A 5,957-nucleotide genomic window follows, 5' to 3' on the forward strand; every position below is an offset into this window, starting at 1 on the left:
TAGTCCATACATAAAAATTAAAGCTGCAGGTTGGGAAGGGTATTGTTTGATTGACACAGGGAGTCCAATTAGTGCCATTTCAAGCAAATTGAGAGATATAATTAAGCATGATCCTGACTTTGTTGAATTACCAGTTGTTGGAATAAAAATTAGAGGCATTACCGGCAAACTGAGCAAAATTGTTAATAGACAGGTGTTGTTGTCCTTCAGTATAAATGATGTACAGTTTACTCAAGGATGTCTTGTAATAAGTGACCTAAATGAGAATGTACTGTTGGGTATGGACTGGATATTAAAAGTTAATGCAGCATTTGATTGGGAAAAGAGTTTGTTTACCTTTATTGATCCTAAGACGAGAGTATGTTCCAGTACTGACATGTCGGTTCAAAACTGTGCTGATAAGGGAATTGAAATTAGGGACGTTACATTTTCTAAAGACAGTGGTTATTGTGTAGAGGAAATTACTGAGGATTATGATGATGGAGAATATGGGGATATAGTTCACGAAAAATTACGGGAATCAGATAATTTGAACCAAGAACAGAAGGTAGAGTTAGAAAGATTATTGTGGAATTACTGTGATGTTTTTGATGATAGACCTGGCAGAGTAAAGAATTATCAATGTAAACTCAGATTAAAACCACATGAGCCATTCTTTATAAAACCTTATAGTGTACCCATTGCAAAGAGAAAAGATGGAAGAGTGGGGCATCATTGAGAGAAGTAAGAGCCAATACAATAATCCTTTGGTAGTGGTTGCAAAACGTGATGGCAGTGTCAGGCTTGTACTAGATTCAAGACACCTAAATAAGTATCTGGAAAGAGAGACCGATCATCCCGAGAACAAAGACGAATTACTTCATAAATTTGAAAGAATGAAATACATGACCAGTTTAGATCTCACATCAGGATTTCACCAAGTAGAATTAGAAAATGATTCCAGAAAGTATACTGCCTTTTTGTATGGGGGAAGATGTTACCAGTATTGTGTGGTACCATTTGGGCTGAATGTCTCAGTAGCCGAATTCATCAGAGCACTTGACTTTGTTTTGGGAAAAGATCTTTTATCAAAATTAACTGTGTATGTAGATGACATTTTGATCACTGGAGAAACTTGGGAAGAACATGTTAATACTTTGAGGGAGGTTTGCAATAGATTAAGGAAAGGGGGAATGTCACTTAAATTATCTAAATGTAAGTTTGGTATGAAAAAGTTGAAGTTTCTGGGGCACAGTATTTCTGAGGAAGGTATTTTGCCAGATCCTGAAAAACTCGAGGCAATTGCAAAATTCCCAATTCCAAAAAGCAAGAAACAACTAAAGTCATTTTTCGGGATGTGCGGTTACTACAGAAAGTTCATTAGTACCCAAGCTCTAAATGCTCCAAGTCTTAACAGATTGCTGAAGAAAAGTGCAATGTGGGTTTGGGATCAGGAATGTGAAGCTGCTTTTGAAGAAATAAAAACACAGTTATGTAACAGTCAAATTTTGTACTGTCCTGATTTAAGTTTACCTTTTTGCATTATGGCAGATAGTAGTGATTATGGCCTAGGTGCTCACCTTTTCCAAGAAGTAAATATAAATGGGAAAATAGAACACAGGTCTATTGCTTTTGATAGTCGAACCTTGAAAAAACATGAGAGGCAATACACTGTTACCGAGAAAGAGCTTTTAGCCATTTACTGGGCATTTTCTAAATTCAGAAATTATTTATTGGGAAACCAGGTAGTTGTCTACACAGACCATAAGGCATTAATTTATATTCAAGAATGTAGGTTGCATCATGGAAGGATTACCAGGTGGGCACTCTTGTTACAACAATTTAATTACTCAATAAAATATCTTAGAGGACCCGATAATGTAGTTGCTGATGCTTTATCTAGACTACCTGTGGGGGGTGACTTTGAAGATGACAGTGGGGAATGTGAAAAAGAATTAAAAATTATGTATTTAAGAGGGGTGGACAATGAACAAGAAATCAGAGACATTTGTAATGACATACGACGGAATCAGAACCACGATGAGAACTGTAAACTGCTCAAAAGTTACTTAGGGAAAAAGGGACATGAAAAAGTGGAAGATTATTACAAAATCTACAAGGGGATTCTATTCAAGAGAAACAGTGTAGATAGCGATGTATGGAAATTATGTTGGCCTGAACAGTACATCAATGTACTCATCAAGTACATTCATGGATTTTCTGGATACACTTTTGAATCCCACAATGACCAAAACTTTCAAGAAAATGTGTACTTTAACAACATAGCCAGGAGGGTTAGAAAAATTTTGACTGGTTGTGACAGGTGCCAAAGAGTAAAAGTATCCAACCAAACTTGTCGAGGATTGATGCAAAACATCTTACCAAAAGAACAACACGAGTTAGTCGCTGTCGACTTATATGGACCATTACCGAAGACCAGAGGAGGCTATTGCTACATTTTTGTTATGGTTGATGTTTTTTTCAAAATTCATTAAGTTATACCCTCTTCGCAAGGCAAACAGTAAGAGCATTATTTCAAAAATCAGAGGAGACTATTTTGGCAGGGTTGGAAAACCTCAGAAAATCTTATCAGACAAAGGGACTCAATTTACTTCTGGAGTAATGAAAATATAAGTCACATTCTTATTTCAGCTTATCATCCGTCAGGAAACCCTTCGGAGAGATACATGAGGGAAATTGGGCGATTCTTTAGAACCTACTGCAATACTGATCATGCTAGTTGGATTGACTATGTTGAGAAATTCGAAGATGTTGTGAACAGCCTACAGCATTCCTCAACAGGGTTTTCGCCTTATGAAATACAGTATAATAGCAAACCACCACATCCAATTAGTGATTTCATTGATTTTCCAGTCTTCAAACCATTAAGTACTCAAGAGAGAGAGGAAATAGTGAGAAAGACCATGAAATCTCAAGGTGATAAGAGGAAATGTAGACATGACAAAAGATTGAAGCCTACTCAATTTAAAATTGAAGACTTGGTCCTTGTTAAAACACAAGAGAAGTCTAAAGCCATCCGTGGTGAATTAAGAAAGTTTTTGACATATACATTGGACCTTTCAAGATTCAGGACAATCCTCATCTGAATGCTTACCGTCTAGTCTACCCAAATTCTGGCAGACTATTTGGCCGACGAAACGTGACCGAACTGAAATTGTATAAAAAAATGTAAAAAAGTATTTTAGATAATAGATGTTTATAGACTTTTATATGTAATCTTACCAGGATATTTTTGTATACTTTGTTATGTTGTATTTATCTGATTCCTCAGGGGAGCATACATGTGCTAAGTGTTTGGCGAGCACTAGGTCCCCTAGCTATGCAATTGTCATATTTCATTTTCGTATTCTGGCATTGCATCTTAGACTTATTCTGTGATCCTGTATAATCAATTTTCTCCATCTGTCAGTCTATCCTCTCTTAGCTTTAAGAAATTATTTAGAGTAAATTTTCTTGAGTAATTAGACTTTAGAGAATTCAAATTTCTGTGTCCTTAAAAACCGGTCCACCGACTATTAAATGCTTTTGCTAATGTTTAACTGGGTTTGACCACTGTATGCTGTATATTCATAGCGGACAGTGCTATTGCAGCCTGTGATAGCCTGCAGTGTATATGGAAACCATACGGACTGTGAAGATGAGACTGAAATACAGTGTGTGGTATTGAGGTATACCGACCTTTAAGGAAGAAGATCGCCGACCTTCAAGAAAGAAGATCACCGGTCTTCAAGAAAGAAGACACCAAAGATATGTGTAAAACTTTTATGTTTTGTAATGTAAGGACATCAACCCTTCCGTGTTTCACGTGGAAGTGCTGATGGGGGGGTTGTGTAACATTACAGGACATATTTGGACATATTGAAGTATTCGATACTGTAGACTTTTAGGGGATGTCGATACAGATATGCAAAATGTAAAGGGAAACTTTGGTGATGTTTAAATATTGTACTGTGTCAATATTAGGACATTTTGCACAGAAAGAACAAAAATAGAATCAATGTAAATATATATTAGTGTTAGTAACCTATTTTCATTGAATTTTGTAATTATATTTCATTTTGTAAAAGAAAGACTCACTGTTTGCTGTAGCTCTGATTAATTGTATAAATTATCAGTTTTGAGCTAAATTATTTCGTATAATATGGACAAGATACTTTTAAAAACTCACCAGCTAAAGAGAAAGTCTGTAAATGAACGTTTAATGCACACTTCTGGAACTTTCTATAGAGAAATTCTATATTATGATCGCAAAAATACCAAAACTTGTGAAAACTGTTTCATAACCTAATTTCGAAAGACGATTTGTATCAAGAAATATTGCTAAAAAGATTTATTTACGTTTTGAAACACGATTTAAATCATTTTACATATAAATAGTTGTTCTAAATCACTCAAGAAATATCCAGAATCAAATGTCAAGATATTTCTGGAAACATCGGTACAAATCTGGTGAAGGTTATCCAGAATTTTAGTACAGATTAAAGTAAGTAAAAGGATCAGTACATATAAATTCTTACAAGCATAATTTCCAAATAGATTTTATAACATTTTTCTACCAGCTTCTGGATAACCAATTATAACATTTCAGCTCCTCAACACCAAAGTAAAACGTTCCACTTCCATTTGTTTGCACTTATAGCGATCCCAGCTTCCTCAACCAAATTAAAACGTTGCATTAGGAGATGTCTGCTTCGTGCAAAAGGTCTTGAGTTCATATTGACGACAACAAGTAATTCTTCATTACAGACGTTTATTTACAAAACAGAACTGACAGACTTCACAGACTCAACAACTGACTCTCAGAACTAACGGATCTGCATATCCGAACTGGCCACTGGACAATCTTGAGGAAGTACTTTTTTCTGTTATCTTCAGCATAGCTCAGAATTTCCAACTCTAGTTTGATTGCAGACATATCATCTGTCCTTGAGAATGACAGGAAGGAATACAACCAAATTAAAACGTTGCATTAGGAGGTGTCTGCTTCGTGCAAAAGGTCTTGAGTTCATATTGACGACAACAAGTAATTCTTCATTACAGACGTTTATTTACAAACAGAACTGACAGACTTCACAGACTCAACAACTGACTCTCAGAGCTAACCGCACTGCATATCCGAACTGGCCACTGACAACTCCTAGGTGTATTAATATCTTTCCAAACAATGAGTCTTTGACAATGTTTTGTTTACAATACGATAGCAATTCACGACTTAAAACTAAATTAGACATTACAGAATATTAGTACAGTCTTTTCTGAAAAGTTACCCACAGCCAGCTATGAAGACGCTACAAGGCCTCTCTATTGATAGGGCTGTGGGAATGAATAGAGAAGCTATTGCAGTATATTTTTCTTTAGTTCTGGATTCCTTTACTGGGTAAGCCTGGCCGCCTGTACAACATGGACAAAACTGGGGTTCAGATGAATCCTAGGCCAGACGAAGTGATAACAGAATAAGGTTCTCCTCCTTTGTTTCAAGTAACTTCCCAAGAAAAAGAGGAAACCATAACGGTAGTCACTTGCTTCAACGCTGAAGGCAACTTCATTCCCCCAGTGTGCATTTTAAAAGGTAAAAGAGAGAAGTCTGAAGGGGAGGATGGACTTCCGAATGGTTCAATTGTATTTATGAATGAGAGATCAGGGTACGTCAACTCTGATATATTCGTGAGTTGGATGAAAGACCAATTTATTCCCAGAAAACAACAAGGAAAAGTAGTTCTGCTTCTCGATGGGCACACCCAACATTCTACTCATCCGATATGCTTGATGTTGCAACAGAAAATGATGTGATCATGATTTGTTTACCTTAACTTTGGGAATAGCTGAGCAATGTCCGGATTTGCCAAAAGACAGATCGCCTGGTTTGCCCTGGATCTTGCGCGGATATAAAACGAAGCGCGATTGCCTTGAATGTCCTGAAGTGCGGAAGATATGGCATTCAAAATGGGACAGGATTG

This window comes from Schistocerca gregaria, chromosome 10 (assembly GCF_023897955.1).
Source record: "Schistocerca gregaria isolate iqSchGreg1 chromosome 10, iqSchGreg1.2, whole genome shotgun sequence".
NCBI lineage: Eukaryota > Metazoa > Arthropoda > Insecta > Orthoptera > Acrididae > Schistocerca > Schistocerca gregaria.